At 37.8% G+C, this 25,266-nt stretch overlaps 1 protein-coding gene across 2 annotated transcripts in view; it reads left to right on the top strand.

The window, feature by feature from the left end:
• Positions 1-25,266, top strand: part of DPH6 (diphthamine biosynthesis 6) — a 174,161-nt gene that overhangs the window by 104,236 nt on the left and 44,659 nt on the right. The window lies entirely within an intron of this gene.

Genomic DNA, 25,266 nt, shown 5'->3' with positions numbered 1-25,266 from the left:
TATTGTCATGGATTATTAGAATTAACAGTCCGGAGGCCACATCACTCTTCTAGACATTGTTGAGTGTAAAGGGTTATTTGGGCTGAGCAGATGAATGCTATGAGAGTTTCTCTGTCTTCTCAACAGTGTGACAACTCACCTGCTGTAGTGGGTTAAGGCTGGGATCGGGTGGTTTTACTCTGAGAGGAGTAAGTGCCTTACTCCCTCCCCAAACTACAAATAGACTGTTTTCTTTAAGTAAGAATAAGAATGATTTGAGCACAAGCAAACCTAGCAGGGGTGTCCAACCCTTTGGCATCTCTAGGCCACACTGGAAGAAGAGTTGTATTGGGCCACACATTAAATACACAAACACTAATGAAAACTTATGAGTAAAAAAAAAGGTTTTAAATAAATTTATGATTTTATGTTGGCCACATTCATAGCCATCCTGAGCTACAGGTTGGGTACGTCTGCTACAGGCTTTGTGATAATCAAAGGGAGACATATAATTTAGTGTAAGCTTGCACTATAGTCACTGGAAAACAAAAGAAAAGCCTCGAATTACAAACCTGCTGAATTGTTAAAATCAAAATGATACCTAAATAAGAAAGGTGTTTGCTACTTCAGATGCCTCAGTAGAGTAACCACCCATTAAGCCCCAACCATGAACACGGTATCACAAAAAGAAAATGATAATTCTTCAGAAAACAAACTCAAAATCTTGGACATTATGATCTATGATAAATAATTCAAAATAGCTGTCATGAAGAAACTCAATGACATAAAAGAAAACTCAGAAAGGCAATTAGATGAGCTCATTAAAATTAATGAACAGGAGTACTATACCAAAGAGATTGAAACTATAACAATGAGCCAAACAGAAATTCTGGATTGGAAAAATTAAATAAATGACATAAAGAATGCATTAGAAATCACTGAAAATAGAGCAGATCATATAGAAAAGAGAATTAACAAACCATCTGACTCCATTAGAAAGGGCAACACAAGGATAATGGATATCCCAGAAGGACAAGAGACGGGGAAGGAAACAGAGGACCTATTCAAAAAAATAATCAATGAGAACTCTCCAAACCTAGGGAAGGAATTGGACACGGAAGTTCAAGAAGCTAACAAAACATCTAATTGTCTCAACACAAAAGACCTTCTCCAAGACACAATATATTAAAACTATCAAAAGTTAATGATAAAAAAATTATCAAGGCAGCCAGAGGGGAGGAAAAGAAGACAGTAAGTTATAAAAGAAATCCCATACAATATTACCAGATTTCTCAGCAAAAATTCTGAGAAATGGAATGGCATATTCAAAATATTGAAAGATAGTAACCAACAACATGAATACTCTATCCAGCAAGTTATCCTTTAGATGTGAAGGAGAAATAAGAGTTTTCCCAAACAAAAGCCGAGGGAATTTACCATCACAAAACCTGCATTACAAGAAATGTTGTAAGGAACTCTTCTGCCTGAAATAAAAAGAAAATATATATAAAACTTTGAGTAAGGTGACAAATAGAAGCAGAAAATTGCAACTATGTTTCAGAATAGACACTAAACATTTAATTATAACATAAAGATTAAAAGGTGAAAAGCATGAGCAATAACTAGAGCTACTTCACTTTAGGTAACAAATGCCCAACATAAAAATGAATGCTTTGTGACTACGGAAACACAGAAGTGGAGTATGGAAAAGAATGAACTTGTATAGGCAAATGAAAAAAAGATGCTACCAGAAGAACAAGGATGATTTTTTCTATAATATGTTTTATACAAACCTCATGGTAACCACAAAACAAAAATCCAAAACTGAGGCACAATATACAGTAAAAGGAAATGGAGAAAAAATCATGTAGCACACAGAAACACAAGGGAAGAGAAACAATAGAGACACGGAGCAATCAGAGTATGAAAAGTTAAATGGCAGGAGTAAATCCTCATATATCAGTCATCACCCTAAATGTAAATGAGTTGAATTCATGAATCAAAGGCACGAAGAAGCTGAATGGATTAAAAAACACAACCTAGCTATATGCTTCCTTCAGTAGACTTATCTTACTTCCAGTGACAAATATTGGCTCAGAGTGAAGGTGTGGAAGATGATACTCCAAGCAAACAGGACCCAGAGAAAAGTGATATAGCCATACTTAAATCACACAATATAGACTTTAAGACAAAAATGGTAAGAAGAGACATATAATTATAAAGGAGATAATCCATAGAGAATGCATTATATTTATTAATATATATTCACTCAGCTTTGGAGCAGCAAAATATATACAGCAATTATTAATAGAGCTAAAAGGAAAAATAGACAGCAACACAATAATAGAAGATTTCAGCACTGCACAACAATGGATAGATCATCTAGACAGAAAGTCAACAGGACAACATTGGCCTTAAATAACACATTAGACTACATAAACATAATAGGTATTTTCAGAACTTTCCATTGCAAAGTGACAAATTACACATTCTTCTTAAGTGCACACTGAACATTCTTAAGGATAGAGTGTATGTTGGGACACAAAAAATGTTTCAATAAATTTAAGATTTAAATCAACATCGAGTATCTTTTCCAACCACAATTGTATGAAACTAAAAATCAACTACAAGAAAGGGAAAAATCACAAATATAGGGAGGTTAAATAACCTGAACAACTATTGCCTCAGTGTAAAAATAAAGATGAAATCAAAAGATATAAAGACAAGTGAAATGAAAATATGACATACCAATATCTTTGGGATGCAACAAAGGCAGTACTAAGAGGGAATTTTATAAATATACACCCCTCCCTCAAGAAACAAGAGAAATCTCAAGTAAACAATAGAACATTATCCCTTAAGGAACTAGAAAAAGAAGAACAAACAAAGCCCAATGTTAGTGGAAGAAAGGAAATAATAAAATTCAGAATAGAAATAAGTAATATAGAGACTAACATGACAGTAGAGAATATTAACAAAACAGAGAGCTGATCCTTTGTACACATAAATAAAATTGACAAATCCCTTAGTAGACTTAAAACAGAAAGAAAAAAAAAGGCTCAAATAAATAAAATCACAAATAAAAGACAATTTAGCTATGGCCAGGTGGCTCAGCTGGTTGGAGCATCCTCCTGTACACCAAAAGGTTGCGGGTTCAATTCCCAGTGAGAGCACATACCAAGGTTGCGGGTTTGATCCCTGGTCAGGGCACATACAGCAGGGAACCAGTCAGTGTTTCTCTGTCACGTTGATGTCTGTCAGTCTGTTTCTTCCTGTCTCTCCCTCCCTCCCGTCCCCTCTCTCTAAAATTAATTAAAAAACATATCCTCAGGGAATGAATTTTTAAAAGACAAGTTACAAATGGTACTGTACAAATACAAAGGATCATAAAAGAATACTGTGTAAGGCTATGTGCCACCACATGGACAACCTAGAAGAAATGCACAAATTCTTATAGTCATACAACCTTCCTAGACTGAATCATAAAGAAACAGAAAACCTAAAAAGACCAATCACTAGTAAGAAAATAGAAACAGCAATCAAAAACCTCCTCTGAAAAACAAAAGTCCAGTATCAAATGGCTTCACTGGAGAATTCTACCAAACATTCAAAAAAGATTTCACACTCATCCTACTCAAATTTATTTAGAAAATTGAAGGGAGGCAATGCTTTCTAACTCATTTAATGAGTACAACATTACCCTGATGCCAAAACCAGGCCAGGACAACACACACACACACACACATACACACACAAAAGAAAATAACAGGCCAATAAATCTCATGAACATAGATACAAAAATTCTCAACAAAATACTAGCAAATCGAATACAACTGTACATTAAAAAAATCATACACCACTGTCAACTGGAATTCATTCCAAGGTTGTAGGAATGGTTTGGCATTTGCAAATGAATCAACATGCCAGAGGACATTAACAAAATGAAGGATAAAATTTTATCAATGAATACAGAAAAAGCATTTGACAAAATACAACATTAATTTATGATGAAAACTGTCATTAATATCAGTATGGAAGGAAAGTACATTCACATACTAAAGACAATGTATGACAAACCCACAACTAACATCATACTCAATGACAAAAAGCTGAAATCATTTAAGATCAGGAATAAGACAAGGATGCCCACTCTCACCACTTTTATTGAACATAGTACAGGAAGTACTAGTCAGAACAGTTAGGCAAGAAAAAGAAGTAAAAGGCATTCAGATTAGGAAGGAAGAACTAAAACTGTTGCTATTTGCAGATTACATGATTTTATTTATTTAGAAAACTCTAATCGTGGCCGGTGTGGCTCAGTGGACTGAGTGCTGGCCTACAAACCGAAAGGTCACTGATTTGATTCCCAGTCAGGGCACATGCCTGGTTTGTGGGCCAGGTCCCCAGTTGGGGGCATGTGAGAGATAACCAATCGATGTATTTCTTGTACATGGATGTTTCTCTCTCTTTCTCCCTCCATCCCCCTCTCTCTAGAAATAAATAAATAAAATCTTTAAAAAAAAAGAAAGCCCTCAAGACTCCACCAAAAGTTTGTTAGAAATAATAAACAATTACAGTAAAGTTGCAAGATACAAAATCAACATACAAAAATCTGTTGCAGTTTTTGAGAAACAGTGTAAGCTTATTTTTAATCTTGTTTCTTCACAGATATCATATTTTCCATCTTAAATTGATACATTTACCCCCTTGAGGGAACTTGTAGTACTCAGGAATTACGCCCATCTGGAATGACAGGGGAGAGGTGGACCCTCCAATGACAGTCACGTCCTCAGGGAGTTGTCCAAGGTCCTCTGTCACTTGGTAGACAATGTAGATAATGGACTTCTAGAGAACTGTTAGGCAGAAGATCATAGTATCTGTTGGTCTTCTGCACAGCAGATTTCAGAGCCAGGGACTGCTGGTGGTGTTTTACAGGCCATAATCATTTACACAGACGCAGAAATACAAGATACTGCCATCGGAAAACTTCTTTCCTTCCAAGCAACTGAGAACCCAGGGCCCAGGAGGCCACACAGGGTGGTGCTCTGTTTCATTTGTATAACTAACCATGAGCTGCCACAAAGAGAAATGAGGAAACAATCTCATTTATAATGCAACACAGAGATTTAAATAACTAGGAATAAACTTAACAAAGGAGGTGAAAGACCTGTACACTGAAAGCAACAAGGCATTGCTGAAAGAAATTGGAGACACAAAGAAATGGATAGATATTCCATGTGTATGGAATAGAAGAATTAACATTGTTAAAATTTCCGTGTTACCAAAAATAATCTACAGATTCAGTGCAATTCCTATCAAAATCTCAGTGATATTTTTCACAAAAATAGAATAAAAAACTATCAAGTATGTATGGAACCACAAAAGGCCCTGAATAGTGAAAGCAATAAACAGAAAAAGAAAAAAAATAAAAGGAAAGAAACAAAGCCACAGGTATCACACTCCCTGATTTCAAACTCTAGTGCAAAGCCATGGTAATCAAAACAGTATGGCATTGACAGAAAAACAGACGCACAGACAAATGGAACAGAATATAACTGCATGTATACGGACAACTAAGTGCAACACAACACAAGAATATACAATGGGAAAAGAGAAGTCTCTCCGATAAATGGTGGTGGCAAAACTGGACAGCCATATGCAAAAGAATTAAAATAGACCTCTATTTTACACCATACATAAAAATTAACTCAAAATGGATTAAAGACTTGAACGTATGACCTGAAACAATAAAGTATATAGAATGAAATATAGGCACTAAGCTTCTGGGTGTCAGACTCATTGGGGTTTTTGCGAATTTGATTCCAAATGTAAGGGAAACGAAAAAAAAGTAGACAATTGGAATTACATCAAACTAAAAACCTTTCACATAGTAAAGGAAACCATCAACAAAACAAGAATAAACCGGTAGACTTCTGCTCAAGAAGGAAGCGTAGGTTAACATGGTTTGCCTCCTTGCACAACCACATCAAAATTACAACTAAACTATAGAACAACCATCACTCAAAACCATCAGAAATCGAGCTGAATGGAAGTCCCCCAACTATGAACTTAAAGAAACCACATCCATCCAGACTGGAAGGAGGGGTGGACATGCAGAACAGCCTGATCCTGCACCCACATGTGGTGGATAAAAATTTGGGAGGAATATCTTGGGAGTAAGGGGACTCAGTTCCACACCAGGCCCACCATCCCAGGGTTCCAGTGCTAAGGAGGGTTCCAGTGCTAGGGAGTTCCTCCCCATAACTTCTGGCTGCTGGATTCCCAAGCAGTTCCTCTTAAATGCAAAACTTACTCAGATGCACTGCCTCTGACCTCCAGCACTACCAGAGTAGCAGTTTGAAAGGCACCAGTGGCTTATGGGGAGGAACGGAAGTATCTGGCATCATGGCATCAGGCTAAGGCTCTCTCCCAGACAGAAAGGCAGGAAGGGGTCAGTGTGTCTTTTCGGAGTCCTTTAGCCACAGAGCCACAGAGCGTGCAGGTGGGAGCCATGTCTGAGACTCCGTCAACCTGGCTCACACTGTTTACCCCACCCTGGTGATGCCCTGAGTCTCTGCCCCACCCAGTTTACAGGTATACCCAAGCTGTTAACAGTGGCTTTTCCATATGAATGGCTGGTCTTGGCTCATTGTTCACATCTGCCTAAATCCGCAAAATAAGCAACAGCCAGATTCAGCAATCCCCTGTCCTCTGTGTGACTTGCCAAGTGGCCCCAGACACGTCACTAGCAGCAGCCAGCCTAAGTTCACAGCTTGACTTCACCTGGGAACCTCCAAGCCCAACAGCAGTATCAGCCATCTGCAGATAGCTTTGTAGCTAATGCTGGGTGGCCCCAGGCAGAACACAGGTGTTGGCTAACCTTGGCCTGTACCACCCAGGAAACCCCAGAGCCTACGTTCCCAGTAAACAGCCACAGACCACATCAGGGTATCACCACCCTGCCACTGCACAGCAGGTCCTCCAGGGAAGGAGGAGTTTGGGGGTTCAGTGGTCATAGCCAGCCATTACAGCCAACAGACCTGGGTAAATCGTTCCCATTGACCTGCCCACAGCAGTCAAAGCTCAACTACAAGAGAAGGGCATACTCAGCCCTCAAGGAAGGCGCACCTCAAGTGCTTATCTTTGGTGATAGGGAAGGCTGTGCTACAGGACCCTACAGGACACCTACTACATTAGACAAAATTACCAAGACAGGGAGTCATAGCAGCTCTACCTAATACATAGAAACAAACACAGGGAAGCTGCCAAAATGAGGAGACAAAGAAACATCGCCCAAATGAAAGAACAGATCAAAGCTCCAAAAAAAGAACTAAACAAAATGGAGATGAGCAATCTATCAGATGTAGAGTTCAAAACACTGGTTATAAGGATGCTCAAAGGAACTTAGTGAGTACTTCAACAGCATAAAAATGACTCAGTCGGAAATGAAGGATACACTAATTGAAATGAACACAGGGAATCAACTGTAAAGTGGAGAAAGCCAAGAATCAAATCAATGATATGGAACATAAGGAAGCAAAAAATAACCAGTGAGAACAGGAAGAAAAAAGATTCTGAAAGAAACAAGGATATGGCAAGGAGCCTTTGGGACAACTTCGAGGGTCCCAACATTTGCATCACAGAGGTGCCAGAAGGAGAAGAGGAGGAGCAAGAAATTGGAAATCAATTTGAAAAAATAAAGAAAGAAAACTTCTCTAATTTGGTGAAGAAAACAGACAACAGAAAAATGCAAGTCCAGGAAGCAAAGATTTCCAAACAAGATGGACTCAAAGAGGACCACACCAAGACACATCATAATTAAAATGCCAAAGATTAAGGATAAAGAGAGAATCGTAAAAGCAGTAAGAGAAAAGCAGTTAGTTATCTACAAAGATGTTTCCATAAAACCAGCTGATTTCTCAAAAGAAACTCTGCAGGCTAGAAGGCATTGGCAAGTGGCATTCAACGTGATTAAAAGCAAGGACCTACGACCTAGATAAGTCTATCCAGCAAAGCTACCATTTAGAATCGAAGGGCAGATAAAGTGCTTCCCAGACAAGGTAAAGCTAAAGGAGTTCATCATCACCAAACCATTATTATATGAAATGTTAAAGAGGCTTATTTTTAAAAAGATGATCAAAACTATGAACAATAAATTGGCAATCCATACATATCTATCAACAGTTGAAATAAAAAACAAGCTATGCATACAGGAAGAACAGAGACAGACTCATGGATATGGAGTGTGTTTTGTTGGTTGCCAAATGAGAGGGGGGCATGTGGAATGGGTGAGGAATTGCAGGAATTAAGAAGTACAAATTGGTAATTATAGAATAGCCATGGGGATGTCAAGTACAGTATAGGAAATGGTATAGCCAAAGAACTTACACACGTCACCAATGGACATGGACAAATGTGCAGGGATTGCCTGAGGGTGTGGGGGTGCTGGGTGGAGGGGGACAGTAGGGGGAAAATTAGGACAACTATAATAGCCTAATCAAAAGTATCATTTAAAATAAATAAAATAGATAGCAGATTACAGTTTGAAGTGAAAAATGAAAAAAAGACAACCAACCAAATGAGGAAAGATATTTGCAGATGGTATTTTTGTAAAGGTTTACTATCCAAAATATATAAACAACTCATTCAACTCAAAAATAAACATACAACCCAATTAAATAATTGACAGAGGATATGAATAGATAATTTTTTAAGAAGGATATATAGATGGCCACAGACATGTGAGAAGATGTTCAACATTGCCAATTATTAGGGAAATGTAAATCAAAGCCATAATGAGATTCCACCTCACACTTATTAGAATGCCTGTTATAAAAAAGACAAGAAATAACAAGTGTGGGAGAGGATATGCAGAAAAGGGAACCGTCTTACATTGTTGGTGGGAATGTAAATCTGTGCAGCTGCTATCACAAACAGTATGGAGATTCCTCAAGGAATTAAGAATGTAATTGCCATATAATGTAGCAATTTTTTTTCTGGGTATTTATCTGAAGAATTAGAAAAACACTAATTCAATGCAATATATGTACCTCCAGCCTTATTGACTGGAACAATATCCAAGGTAGGGAGATAACCTAAGTGTCACCAATAGATGAATGGGGAAAGAATAAGTGTGGGGGGGGGGGAGGTCTGTCCAAAAAGTATCCAGCCACATGATATGAAAAAGTAGAGACTTTTATTGAAGAAGATACAAGAAACATTGTACATAGGACAATGATGCCTCAGTCCCCTTCAAAGTAGGCACCTTGGGACCTCCCATAGTTCTCCCCATGTCTCTTCTACCATTCAAAACACTCTGCAAAACCCTTTGTTGGTATCGCCATTAGCTACCCCATCATATTTTCCTAAATCTCATTGATGATCTGAAGTTTCTTACCTTTCAAAGGTGATTTTAATTTTGGCAAAGCTGGAATTCGTAGAGCACCAAATTTGGTATGTGGGTGGGCTGATTCACCTGGGTGCTTTGACGTTTCACCAGAAAACTATGCACAAAAAATGATGCATGGGCAGGTGTGTTGTCGTGATCAAGCTGCCAATCACCATTTGACCATAGCTATGGCCTTTGAACATTGAAGTAGTACTCCTTATTAATTGTTTGGCCTGGGGTGGGCATACTCGTGATGGACAACGCCTTCCCACACAGTTAACATGATCTTGATCTTGCTGTGACTTTCCGGCGCTTTTGTTAAGTGTGGAGAACGAGATGATTTTCATTGAGATGACTGGGCCTTCATTTCTGGATCATAGCCATAGACCCCACCATTCATCTCTGGTTATGACCTTCTTGAGGAAATTGTGTTTCATTAGTAGTGATTTGAATCAAGTCGTTAGCAACGACAGCACAATGTTCCTTCTGCTCTGGTAGCAGACACCATGGAACGAATTTGCCATGATGCTTTCATTCCAAGATCCTGCATCACAATCTCAGACACAGAAGTTTTTGGAATCCCCAGATCAGCTTCTAGTTCTGGCATGATCAGTCGCCGATATTTGTTGATTGCAGCCCATACAAGTTCAACATTCTCAGGTGTTCTGCTGGTTTCAGGCCTTCCAGAGCGGGGATCACTTTCAACAGATTCTTGACCATCTTTGAAGTGTTTGTGCCATTATTTTATTTGCACTGCACTTACTGCATCATCCCCTAAAGCCTTCTGAATCATCTGAATAGTTTCCACAGAAGAATATTCAAGCTTAATACAAAATTAGATGCAGATTTGTTGCTTTACTCACTTAGTCATTTTGTAAAAGGCAAAAGATTTCTATGATCTGAAGAGAAACCACAGTATTCACTCAGTCATTTTGAATGCTATGGCCACACAGTACACATGCTCACTCAATGGCGTCTATTGCCCCCACTGACTAATACAGTGAAGTCGTCACTGTTCATGCATACACATTCCAGTCTATTCTCCTTGGCTGCCAGGTTACATCAATGTCACAGAAACATACACGTGTGCATTCACACAGTGGAATACTACTCCACCATAAAAAAAAATTAAACATTTTCATTTGTTACAATATGCATTTCCCTAAAGGGTATTATGCTAAGTGAAATAAGCCAGATGAAAAAGGACAAAAACCATATGATTTTGCTCATGTATAGTATAAAATGAAAAAGTAACAAATGACCAAACAAAACACAAATAAACTCATAGATACAAACAACAGGTTGGTGTTACCAATGGTGGATAGGGGTGGGAGAACAGCAGAATGACAAGGAGGGTCAGATATTAGGTTGGCCAAAAATTTAGTTAATTTTTTTCTGTAAGATGGCTCTAGTAGCGCTTATTTGTCTTTAACTTCATTTGAAACAATTTTGTTTGTATTGTGACAGCTGTCATATCAGCGTGCATTTAAAAAAATCTTACCAATTATTGAATTTTTGTGTAGCCATTTTAATACTGAAGATGGAAGAAAATACCATTTTCAGCATATTGTTTTTTATTATTTCAAGAAAGGTGAAAACACAACTAAAATGCAAAAAAAAAAAAAAGATTTGTGCGGTGTATGGAGAAGGTGCTATGACCAATTGAACATGTTGAAAGTGGTTTGCAAAGTTTTGTGCTGTAAATATCTCACTGGAAGATGCTCTAAGGTCAGGTAGACCAGTTGCAGTCGATAGTGATCAAATCAATACATAAATTTAAAACAGCATTATACCACCTGGGAGATAGCCGACATACTCAAAATACCCAAATCAATAAAGTTATTGGTGAAGATGAAAAATACATCTTTTATTTTATGGAAAAAACCACACAAATTTTTGACCAAACCAATATATGCTCACCGATGGAAACTAGACTTTTGATGGTGAGGACACAATGGAGTATATAGATATTTAATTATAATGATATGCAACTGAAATTTATATAATGTTTTAATCGATGTTTTTTCAATAAAAATAAATGTTAAAAACACAAATTTTGCTGTCTACCTAGGTATAATGTAAAACAGATCTCTACTGCCTCCCATACTTTATTTCTTCAAATATATAATAATTTAATGTGAATGGAATTCATTCAAGGAAATTGAAAGACCACCCTTGAAGGAAATGAATTTGGGAGAGATATAATGAATTGGCATTACTGATAATTACTCTCTGGAACCAGGCAGAGCTGTGTTTGGTATAGTAATCGACACTCTTGTGGGACTTACATTATTTTAGTGTATAAGCCATTTTCCTAAATTGCACAAATATCACTAATGTACCACAGTAATAACCCATGTTCTGGCTTGATTACTATTGCCTCTGTTTTGCTACTTGTTCTATAGGGCTTTTTGGTGCTTGTCTTGGAGTACTACATCAGACCAAAATAATGTTCCTGAAAGCTCCTGATGAAAAGGAATTACTAGTCCAAATATCAATGCTAGGGAGCTTTTAGTAGATTGGCTGCATCCAGAAATGGCCCTAGAGGAGCAACAGAGCTTTAAATGACTGGCCTAATAGAGTATTCATTTCAATGGAACATCATATCAGTCAACAGTGCAGGAAGAGGGTCTGTATCTTACCCAAGAAAAACTATTGCATATTGTAATCATTATGGAAGTTGTTTCTAAAGATGAATGACCAGGAGTGTCACAAGCCAAACTAGGGACGCCAGTCTATGAGATAGTCTAGTTAGCCTAGATTATGGTAGAACATTACTGGACAGTGAAGGCTTTATGTTTGTTTTGTGATGGCCCAGCTACCTCAGATATAAAGGGGATTTGTCTTTCACGTGGTACAGATGTTGGGATTAGACTAATAAAGGAACAATACTGTTGGCCAGAAAAGAGTGCGTTGCATAATGACATCTGGAAACAATGATTGTTAAATTCTGTACTGTGCTATCTGGCATATAGTTATGTCTTCAAACCAATCCAGAATTTATTGAACAGTCTCTAGTCACTACCCCAGTCGCTATGAATGCGAATGTGCAATAAGAGAAGTTTTTTTTTGTTAGACAAGAAGTGGAGGGGAGAATGGTACTATAATAATTGCAATAGACCTCATATGCTAACCTGAACCAGAATATAGTGAATATGATAGGGAAGGACTTGGAAAGGTGTTCTGCTGGTCCTGGACCTCTCCCTGATTTGCTGTGCTGTTTGATTACTTCTGTTTTATGGATGTCCAACCTTTGGGCGTCTCTGTGCCACACTGGAAGAAGAGTTGCTTTGTGCCTCACATTAAATACATCACAACATGCAATCACAAAAAAATCTCATAATGTTTTAAGTAAATTTACAATTTGGTGTTGGGCCATATTCACAGCCGTCCCGGGCTGCATGCAGCCTGCATGCCACAGGTGGGACACCAGTGCTTTAAATGATCAGTAAAGGCTAATACTGGGTAAGGTCTCATTTGTGAGTTTGATTTGCCAATTCAGTCTTTTGGTTTTGTTCAATTTCTCCTTTGTTTTGTACCACATTACATGTGTGGGTTGTAAAGAAAATATGTTTATGCTTCTGCATAGCTAAGGCTTTCTGAGCAAATTTTACAGAAACTTGGGATCTTGGCTAAAGACAAGCATTAGGGTGTAGGGATATCCAACCCACAGCCCGTGGGACACATGTGGCCAAGGATGGCCATGAACGCAGCCCAACACAAAATCATAACATTTTGTTCCATTAAAACCTTCTTTTTGCTCATCACTAATTACTGGAAGAAGAAGAAGAGTTGTTTTGGGCCACACATTAAATACACAAGCACTAAATACACTAGTGTGTGGCCCAAAACAACTCCTCTTCTTCCAGTGTGGCCCAGAGATACCAAAAGGTTGGACACCCCTGGTAATGTATGACTGGATAACCAGTGAGATATGGGGAAACAGACCCAGAACCTTGGAGACATCTCCAGAGTTGTAAATCTGGAGACACCAATTTTATTCCCCCTCCTTCCCAAGATATATATTATTTTATATTCCAAAGTGTGAAGACACAAGTCCTTTACTTTTCCAAGGACACTGTCAGAAGCAGAAGGAGGAACAACTCTTTTTTTTCCCTAAGTAGACATTCAGATTTATTTTTTTTAGGATTTCTTACCTACAGTAGAAGCAATTACTTGAAAGATCATATCTCATTCTTATCACATTGCTCTTGGGGTAAGAACTGGGTCAGGGAAGAGCCAGAATGTAATTATCTACTTTTTGTATATAAGCAGTAATAGTAATATGTTCTGCCCTAGGAAACTCATGTTAGCATTCAGCATATCAAAAAATAGATATTAAAATTTTATTGATATATGGAGCAGTCTTAGAATAGCAATGCTAATACCACCATCACCAGTATGATTGTTGAGAACAGTTAAAAATAATTTTTTACGTATGATTTCCCAAATTTCCCTTCCTGTTTTTAAGAGTTCCATATGTGTTTTGTCTGGACATATAATGACTATGTACTGTATACTATTTTTAAACAACTTGATGGAGTTATAATTAACATATCATGTAATTCACCCATGCAAAGTGTACAATTCATTGTTTTATAATACATTTACAAGGTTGTCAAGTTATTACCATAATCAAATTTTAGAACATTTTTTACCCCCAGAAGGAAACCTGTACTCATTAGCAGTCATTCTCCATTTTTCTTCTTCTCCCATCCCCAGCTCTATGCCCAATGTAACTACTTTACATCTTTTTATCTTCAGATTAGCCTATTCTGAACATCTTACATGAATGGAATTTAACAATATGTAGTCTTTTGTGACTGGCTGCTTTCACTTGGAATAATGTTTTTAAGGTTCATCCATATTATTACCATGGATCAGTATTTGATTTATTTTTTGCTATATAATATTCCATGATGAATTGCTTGATTTAATTTGCTAGTAGAGACATTTATTGAAGAAGATCCAAGATACAAGAAACTTGTACATAGGATGATGACCCCTCGGTCCCCTTCAAAGTAGGCACCTTGGGACCTCACATAGTTCTGCCAGTCGCCATCAACTGTCCCAGCGTATTTTCCTGAATCTCATCACGGTCTGAAATCGCTTCCCTTTCAAAGGTGATTTTAGTTTGGGGAAAAGCCAGAAGCCACAGGGCTGTAGGGGGGCTGAGTCTCCTGGGTGATTGGATATTTCACCAAAAAACTCTGCAGGAGACATGATACCTGAGCAGGCACATTGTCATGATGAAGCTGCCAATCACCAGTTGCCCATAGCTGTGGCCTTCTGAATCACCTGAATAGTTTCCACTGAGGAATGTTCAAGCTTAATGCAAAATTGGATGCAGATTCATTGTGGTACTCACTCAGTCATTCTGAATGCAATGGCCACACAGTACACCTGCTCACTCAACAGCATCTTCCACGCCCCACTGACTAGTACAGTGAAGTTGCCGTTGTTCACGCATACTCATTCCAGTGCACTCTCCTTGGCTGCCAGGTTACTTCGATGTCATGGAAAGTGTTCTTGTTATATTAATGATGGCTAGACTTTTCTGTACATACCTTGTATATTCACAACAAGAATGAACCTATAGTTTTTTTTTCCTAATAATGACAGGTATGGATAATAAGGTTACCATACCTGTCATTATTAGGTAATGGCCTCAACAAGGTTTGGAGTATTTTTTCTATTGTCTGAAAGACTTTATTTAAGATGGTATTAATATTTTCTTTAGTGTTCTAAAGTATTTGTTGCTTATGCCTTCTGAACATGGAGATTTCTTTTTAGGAAAGTTTTTAATTAGAAATTCAATTGCTTTGTTAGGTTAAGACTATTCCAGTTTTCATTAATCATGTTTTTTTTTTCTGAATTCATTCATTTTGAATATTATAGATATAAAGTAGTTCCTAATGTTTCCTTACTTTTTATCACCTGTAGAACTGGCAGTGATATCATCTTTTTAGTTCCAGTTGGCAATTGTTTTTTCCCTTGCCTTTATCAGTCATATACAGGTTTATTCATTTTAATCTTAAGATTTTGTTGATTTTCTATGTTATATGTTGTTTTCTATTTCATTAATTTTTATGCTATCTTTATTTTTCCTTCCTTTCTACTTCCTCATTCAGAAAAACTCAGTTCAGTCTTCCTGAGTCGGGAAATACCCAGTTCTTTACTACTCTTTGTTTCTTTCTTGTGTCTTTTCTCCTCATACAAAACATTTCATGTCTGGTCACCATATGTGTGGAGGTTTTTCTCAATACCAAGCAATTCTCCAGGACACTAACTGGATGACCTAAAATTCAACTCAAATCTGACACTGTCTGTCTGAAGGTAGCATTAGATTCAGGTAAAAGGCTCAGTCCCATAAAACCACCCTTTACTTCAGAAGCCAATTGAAAGCTCAGGTTAACACCTGTGTTTCTGACCAACAGGTTGAGAGGACGTTCCCTCCCCTTGAATTTCAGATGTGTCACGTACAGGTTGTTACCTGTACTTCTGATTTACCGGCTATAAATTCAAGATTCCTATGATACCCTCCTCCTGTGGATTTAATTAATTAGAGTGTCACAGCATTCAGAGAAATATGTACTTACCGTTTACCAGTTTATTATATAAGGCTATGACAAAAGATACAGATGAACATTACAAAGTTGGTTCTCCTGGCAACCAGCTCCCATCCTTAAGCGCTAGGTCCAAAAGTTACCTCATTAACATAACAAAAGACACATTTATAGCTCTCATCACTTAGGAAATTCCAAGGGTTTTAGGAGCTCTTTGCCAGAAATAAACAAAGACCAAAGATTTCTAACTATAAATCACAGTATCATAATGCCTAACACCAAAATGTTCATCCTCATTATATTCCATTGTTTTGGATATTTGTTTCTCTAATTCTTGTAACAGAATTGTTGTTCAAAGAAGATATGCCATGCTAATCTGGCCTTTTGTAGCCTGTGGCACATTGTTGTTTTTGCACCTTAGTTTAAGGAGCACCTTTTTATTTTATTATGCTTTAATTCGGTCTTTAAGAAGGAGTACTGGACTCAAGGTAGGTGAACCCAGCTCACCTCTTTGTACAACCACAGCAAACTACAGCTAAACTACAGAACAAGTATCACTCAGAACCAAGCGGCAGAGGGATGGAAACTCGGAGAGGAGGTATGGGCTGGTCCCAAACCCACATGTGGAGGATATAAAATGGAGAGATATCTTGGAGCAAGGGACCCCACACCAGACCACCCAGCCCAGTGTTTCAGTGCCAGGAAGATAAGTGCCACTAACTTCTAGCTGTAAAAACTCATGGGGGTTGGTTCAGTGGAAGAAACTGCAGGATTCTCAGGCATCTCCTCTTGGAGGGCCCTGCACACAGACATACTCAGACTCACTCCCTCTGGGCTCCAGCACTAAGGCAGCACCTTGAAGGTCATGAATGGCATACACGGAGGAACTGAAGTGTCTGGCATCAGGGCGAGAGCTGGAAGACAGCTTCCTACTGGACAGAACTACAGATGGTGGCCATTATTCCTTTTCTGAGCCCTGCACCACACAGAGCCACAATGCAGTGGCACCATATCTGACTCACCTTTAACCTGGCTCGCATGGTTAGCCCCGTCTTAACAATTACCTAAGACTCCACCCCATCCAACTTACAGGCTCACCCAAGCTTGTAACAGTGGCTTTTCCATATGAATGGCTGTGCTAGATGCAGGCTTCAGACCTTCCTGAATCTGCTCGAACAAGCAACAGCTGAGCACAACCCCCAGTACCTCTCACTGAATGGCCCCAGTCCCAGCACTATCAGCAGCCATCTGCAGATCACTTTATAGCTTACTCCAAGGAGCCCCAGAGAGAAGACCAAGTAGCTGGCCTTGGCCTGCACCCCCCAGGAACCCACAGAGTGTGCACACCCAGTGGAAAGTTATAGACCACATCAGAGCAATACCACTCAGCAACCTCCAAAAGCCATGGAAGGAAGTTGTTGCTGGCCATTGGTCACAGCCAGTCCTACCAGCTGTCTGGTCTGGGCAAATCCCTCCATTGACCTGCTGATAGCAATCAAGACTCAACTACAAAGGAGGAAATACTCAGCCCGTACGAAGGGTACACCTCCAGTACCCAGCTTGGAGAATAGTGGAGGCGGTGCGCTGGATTCTACAGGGCACCTACTGCATAAGGCCATGCTGCCAAGATAGGGAGTCATAGCAGCTCTACCTAATATATAGAAACAAACACAGGGAAGCTGCCAAATGAGGAGACAAAGAAACATGTCCCAAATGAAAGAACAGATCAAATCTCCAGAAAAAGAACTACACAAACTGTAAATAAGCTATCAGATGCAGAGGTTAGAATTATTTGTTATAAGGATGCTCAAGGAACTCAGTGGGTACTTAAACAGCATAAAAATGATCCAATCAGAAATGAAGGGGACACTAATTGAAAAAAAAAAGCAATTTTCAGGGAGTCAACAGTAGAGTGAATGAAGTCAAGAATTAAATTAATGATTCAGAACATAAGGAAGAAAAAGACATCCAATCAGTACAGCAAGAAGAAAAAAGGATCCAGAAGAAATGAGGACAGTGTAAAGAGCCTCTGGGACAACTTCAAGACATCCAACATTCACATCATAGGGCTGCCAGAAGGAAAAGGGAAAAAGCAAGAAATTGGAAGTCTATTTGAAAAAATACTTCCCTGATCTGGTGAAGGAAATAGACATGCAAGTCCAGGAAGCACAGAGAATCCCAAACAAGATGGATGCAAAGAGGCCCACTCCAAGACTCATCATAATTAAAATGCCAAAGGTTAAAGAGAAAATCTTAAAAGTAGCAAGACGAAAGCATTTACCTTTAGAGGAGTTCCCACAAGACTGTCAGCTGATTTCTCAAAAGAAACTTCGTGGGCTAGAAAGGACTGGCAAGAAGTATTCAAAGTGGTGAAAAGCAAGGACCCACTACCTAGATTACTCTACCCAGCAAAGCTATCATTTAGAATCCAAGGGCAGATAAGTGCTTCCCAGACAAGGCAAATTTAAAAGAACTCATCATCACCAAATCATTATATGAAATGTTAAAAGTCACTTTTTTAAGAAAAAGAAGATCAAAACTATGAACAATAAATTGGCAATAAATACTTATCTGTTTACAATTGAAATACAAACCTAAACAAGTAAGAAGAACAGAGACAGAATCATGGATATGAAAACATTGGGGAGAGGTCCTGGGGAAAAAGGTGAAGGGATGAAGAAGTACAAATTGGTAGTTACAGAATAGGCAGGGGGTGTTAAGAGCAAGTATAGGAAGTGGAATTGCCAAGGAACTTATATGCGTGACCCATGGAAATGAACAAAGGAGGCAGAATTGTCAGAGAGAATGGGAGGTGCTGGGTAGAGGGTGGGAAAGAGAGAAAAATGGGGACAACTAATAGCATAATCAAAAAACAAAGAAAGGGTACTGGACACAAAATCAAAACATGTCATTCTAGTGCCTAATTTTGTCTCTTCTTAGCCTTGCAACCCAGAGAATTCATTTAGACCCAGAACCTTTATTTTCACAGCCTCCATTAAAAAACATTTTAGCATTTGTTCTTCTAAACATTTACTACTAAAATGAGACTTGTGAAAGTTTTTGAACAGTTTAACAAGTTATACATTAGTATTACTGCTAGATAGGCACATGGGTAATTACAAGCAACTTTTGAGAAACTGTAATATATGTGAACAATTAAAATTAGTTGGTAGGCTTTTCTCATTGATTTCACTTGCTGTTTCATTTTCGTTTGGCAAAAAAGAAACTTGGGTGCTGAATAACTACTGCAACATGAATCCAATACACCTCTCTTTCTTGTCTTCACCTCTGCAAACCATGGAAGTTTCCCATGCAACAGGTGGGACGTAAGCACGACACTTAAGTCTGGTTTTCAATGAAACTGGAACTAAGAGATGTATTTTTCTTTACTTGACAAGTTCAGAAAAGTCGATTTCTAAACTGTAGTTAAATTTTGGGGGCGTTTGGCTTCCTATGCTGTACTTGTTTATCTTGCATTTTTATTTCCTTTGTTAAAGATATTTCAGATCAGATGTAGTTATACTTTGGGAGACTGCAGCAGTATCACAATTTCTAAATAACAGTGTTCTTCAGTGACCATAAAATGTTTAATTTGAAAGACAGGAAATGAATTTGTAGTTGACATCGATGATGACGTACACTAATTTTTTAGGAGGAAATGTTTGTATTAAGCAGTTAGAAACATAATTATGATGGTTGTCACACAAACTCCAGGTTTATAAGAGCTTAAGGAGCAAATACAAATAGTGTTAGATAGTAATGAGATTCGAAATCACTGATTTTACTTCATTTTATTTTTGGGCTATTGGATGAAGAATGATCTTACAAGAGTAAATTTCTTACCTACTTCAAGCAGGAATAATTAGATGTAAGCAAATTTAATGGAGCCTATGTGCTCTGGGGCCATTCAGCTGTGCTTCAGTAATTGCATTTTTTAAATATGAAGGTTGTTTAACATGTCAAGTGACAGAAAAGTTCTGGTGATTTCTTTATCTTTTAGTTAAATAAATATATGAACTTTATAAATCAAGTATTATTGAATGCATTAACAAATAATAGACTCCAGTCAGAAGTGATAATTGCAGCTGATAGTCTGCAATTATTGTATCTGTGTCTCTAAGTCATTAGCATTACCATTACTTCAAACTACTTCTGTCCTTTGTTCCCCTTTATTCCATTTCCTTTCATTGAAAAAGCTCGTTTCACTTAACATATATTTGAACAAGAAAGTATTACATCGTGATAATTTTTTTATTTAACCTTTACAAATTTACAAGTTTGACTGTGTTCCAAGACCCAGATCCACATTAACAAATTAATCTTTTCCTTTAAATAGATCTTTCTTTTCCCCACAGACTAGATTTAGCTGTTCTGTCCACAGTCTCCTAGGATCTAGTTTCCATTCAGTCACCGTTTTGACTTTGCCATTCCAACTCATAAAACTATACACCAATACAGTTAAGATAAAATAATATTACCAAAGTATTGTCCATATTAGGGATAGATTTTTTCCACTACAGATACTCCTTTCAATATTGAATTCTATTGGTATTTAAAATGTGATTTAATTTACTTACAGTTTTTCAAAGATACATCTCCAATGTAAAAGCAACAGATATTGTGTGTACATGAGAATGTGTGTATGTAATGTAAGAGAAAGCCTTCAAAAAAGGAGCGCACAGAAAAAGAAAACCCGAAAATATAAATGGCAATGGATTAGCAGCAGATATCTCCATAAAGTATTAATATGAAACATTTAAGTTTTCTTTTATGTTTTCTGTTTATTCTGCAATGAACAGAAATTGTTTTTTTAAACGGGGGAAAAGATCAAATGAAAATGGCACGCAGAAACAACTCTCATTCAGTGGCAGAGAGTGACCAGAACAAAAGTCAAGCAGTGCTGTTAAGGGGGACTATTTAAAGGAACTATATATTTAGCCTGAAGTAAAGGTAGCAGGTTACTGGGCCAAGGAGAATAAGGCTTTTTATAGCAATCTATAGTATTTGAAGGGCTGCTTGTACTTTCTGTGGCTTCAGAGTGCAATTCTAAGAGCCAGTGGAAGTTATGTAGTATAACAGGTCTTGGTCTGGTATTAGAACTTCCTAACATTTGGATCTTTCAAATAATGGCATAGGAGGTTACCGCAGGCCCTTGCATGGATTTCTCCAAGTCTCTCCTGCATGGCCCTTGCTCTTTTCCATATAATACCCTCCTTCATGCTGAGACAGGAGAGGAGGGCAGATATTATGGAATTGGGCTAGTTAAGGTTGCTTTTGAAGGGCAATTCCATCCTTCCATAATGGCTCCTGGCTCTCTTCTTGAAGGATGGAGGCTTGCACCACTGGATAATGTGGAACAATATGCCACTGGCTCTGAAGGCCATTCTGTAAGACAGCATTTTAGAAATGGCTTGGTTGAAGGCAAATACATACTTTTGGAATGCTCATATAGTGTCCAAAGGTAACCACTTCGAAGGCAACAATCCTCACTTGAACACAAAAAAAGTCAGTCTCATTGCTTTATTACTTGTTAGTTTTCATTAAAATCTGATGTTTACGCAGAGCACAGGGATGAGAAAATTAAATTCAGTTATGGCTTTCAGATTCCATTTGATAAGTAAAATTTTGTTACATGCTTATCTTGCCACTGCCTATTACTGTTTTCATCTTGATTTGGGAACACATCTTTCCTCTGGAAGAGGTAAATTCAGCATTAGGGAAGAAAAAAGAAATTGTCCCTGAAATTTAATTTTCATTACTTAGCAAGTTTTACAATTAATGACAGAAGTTTCTCTTGTGGCCTCTCCTCCCAAAGACTGTGCTTATTTATTTTCCCCAGTAGTCTCATGTGACCTTGTTAAAAGTTTCATTTACTGGTTTACTTCTATCTGGTATTTTATTGACATTTCCAGATAAGTTTAATAGGATGGAGAGAAACAGTATTCTCTTTATAGACTCGGTGGTGATTTGACCTTAGCAGGTTAACCTTATCCTGATGTTTGAGGAAGCTATCCTTAATTAGACTCTATCACTTTCTCCATTATCACCAAGAGAGCCACTGGTCTGTAATTCTATAAATCTTAATTTTTTCCTTTCCGTCAGAAAAGATACCGTATTAGTAAAATCACAATATTTGGAAACAGTTGTAGGTTTCCCAGATACATTGCACACCCTCCGCTGTAGCTCAGCCATTTCACACCTTATTTCCTTCAGAAACTCTCAGTTGAACACCATCTGGTCCTGGTGATTTATTGCTGTGGAATTTCTCAAGTTGCTCTGTTATTTTCTCCTAGGGGATTGCTCTCTGCTCCTGCCCCACTGATTTTTCTCAGAAAGTGCCCTTGGAATAGTCGTTTCCCTAGTATCCTGTAGAGCAAAGGTCAATGCCAAATAAAACTGAATTAAACTTCTGTGCTGCTTCTCATTCCCTAACTTGCTGCCCTGGTTGCAAATGCTCACTGTTAGGGAGGAGCTCAGCAGTCAGTGCCTCCACTCACATTGGCTATTTAGTCCTTATGTTACCTTTTAGCTTTGTATTTTTCAAATTTATCCTTCCCTTGACAATATGTTTTTGGTATTTAATTCAGGAAAAAAATACGTTGTGTTAAAAAAATGTTCTAAATATTTTCAGCATGTTCATAAATGTCTGGGATTATTCACAGATTTCTCTTTTAACTTTTCAAATTATGGCACATATATCTCTCATAGCCAATGTAATTATGTATCTCCCAAGTAGCATGGATAGTTTTTAGACTCTCTACTTGCCTCTTAGAGAGCTGCTAACCATTTTACTTTTTTTTTCATGTTTTTGACATATATTTTTTAAAATCTTACACCTTGGGTTAACATTGAGAGATGCCCGTATTAATAGAACACAAGCTTTAATCGTGCAGCCTTCCCAACAGCTGAGTTCCACTCCTGTCCCTGTTTAACTGTGGTAATTCCAGTGTGTTACATTTTAAAAAGGCCACTTAATGTGCATTCAACTACAGTTAATTGCTGTGAGTTTTAACATGTAAAAATAAATAAAAAGTAAAAGAAATGTTTCAAACATAGACATTTTTTAAAAGGGAAATATGATATATTTATTTTAGAAATATCTTCCTAATCTTTCATATTAGTTTTCAACATGATGAACATTGAAAACTGAAAGAACAGCAATATGAGTCTGGAGTTCTGAAGGGGTGAAAATTGAGGTTAAAAAGTGACCAAAACCAGATCCCATAGAATCTTGTGTTTCATTTTAAAGAATTTATTCTTGAATATAAGGTCACAGAGAAGACAGAGAAATTCTAAGCAGAAGCATTCTTCTTCTGCTTCACGATCCAATTTGAATTTTGGAAAGATGATTCCTTGGCAGGAAACAAGACTGAAGATAAGAAGGCAAATAAAGGGGCTGCTGCAACAGTTATTGACAGAGAATATACAGACAAGGAAGTAGGTATGAAAGGGAGACAACAGATTTGAGAACAATATATAGTACGTAGAATATAAAGTAACTGCTGATGAACTGTGTATAGGGAATAAAGGAGAGAGAAGAGGCAAGGATAACTCTCAGGTTTCTGACTCTGGTTGACTTAAAAGATGACGGCCACCAAACACCATTTATTTCAGATACAAAAAAAGTAGAACAACAGGAAGCTTGAGGCCTGTATTTGAGGTTCCAATGAATCACCGAAGAAATCTAATTGGCAATTAGGCATATGGAGTTAGAGCCCAGCATAGAGGTCTGGACCAGAGACACTAATATAGAAATAGAAGTCATGAGATAAAATTAATCAGCAAGAATATGTAAAGTGAGAAGAGAAATACAGGAAAGAGCTTTGATGAATATCAACTTTTAATGGACACTATAGTCAGAGAGCTGTCCAAAACGCAAATCTGATCTGGTCATTTTATTTTAAAATCCTTCAATCATACTCCTGGACAAGACAGTTATATGAGCACTAGCATCTGATTCTTTTCTTCCTGTGATGGTTAATGTTATGTGTCAACCAGAGTGGGCCATGGGGCGCCCCGATGAAATCCTGTTTCTATGTGGGTCTGTAAGTGTGGTTCTGGATGAGACCTGCATTGGAATCGGTGGTCTCAGGGAGGTAGTCTGCCCTCCCCAGTGGGGGTGGCATTGTCCAATCCATTAAGGGTTTGAAAAGAACAAGGGCAGAGGAAGGAGAAACCAGTTCCCTTTTTTCCTGCCTCGGTGCTTGACCTGGAACAACTCATCTCATCTCCTCCTGCCTTCAGACTGGGATTTACAATTTGCTCCCTGGCACTTAGGCCTTTGGAGTCAGAATGAATTATACCATTGGCTTTCTTGAGTCTTCAAATTGCAAAGAGCAGATTATGGGACTTCTCACCACCATGGCATCATGTCAGCCAAGCCCTCAAAATATGTCTCTTTTATATTCTATTGGTTGTGTTTCTCTGAGGCACCCTGATAAATACACTTCCCTCTCCATTCCAAACTCTACTGAAAAGATTGCTGAATAAAGGAAGAAGAAAGTATCAGGACAGAAACTACCCAGTACTTGACCTAAATTTTGCTTGAATAAAGATAAAATCAAATTGAGAAGAAAGTCAGTCTTCAGACTTTTCCAGTGAAAAAATAACTTCCTAGAAAAAGAAGTGAAGGAGACTCTGGAGAATCCTGACTATAACCCACACCTCAAGGTCTTGCATTGTAAGATATAACATCTCACTAGGTTCTTACGTAAGTTTACACTGACTGTGACCTACACGTACTCAACATAAATTTGAAACATCAGCCAATACAATCTTACCTATCTGAAAGATAGTTCATTGGAGGGCAAGCCTTATAAACCTTGTAACATACCCTTGCCTGAGGCAGTGTTAATAAATAAATGTCAATCCTCAGCTAAGATAGGAGAGTCTCACTTTTCAACCATGGAAAAGATGAAGTTATATTGTTAGTAAGGCACTAAACAGAAACATTTGTTTGGACAGTCAGTTATTAAATAGTCTTACTGCTAAATAGACAAATAGAAAAAGACTCAAGGACTTCACCTTTCCAGAGGAGTTTTCAGTTTAATTGTTATGTTACTGGGAAGTTGTTTTAGCGTTTCTGTCTGAAACAGCCATGACTGTTACTCCAGAGGGCTAACTTTTATAATAATATGTGTTAAAATAAGATCTTTATTTCTAAATATGGCATTTTGTGTATTTTTGACTTTAAAGAATAGAGGGAATTAGAGTTATTTAATTGATATGAAGGTAGAAAGGCTCTAGAATTATAATATAGTGCATATTTCTTGAAAGGCAGTATATGTTATACACACATAGATACATAATTAGCTTGGGAATATACAGAATCTT

This window comes from Desmodus rotundus, chromosome 7, assembly GCF_022682495.2.
Source record: "Desmodus rotundus isolate HL8 chromosome 7, HLdesRot8A.1, whole genome shotgun sequence".
Classification (NCBI taxonomy): domain Eukaryota; kingdom Metazoa; phylum Chordata; class Mammalia; order Chiroptera; family Phyllostomidae; genus Desmodus; species Desmodus rotundus.
This window is presented reverse-complemented; position numbering and strand designations above follow the sequence as displayed.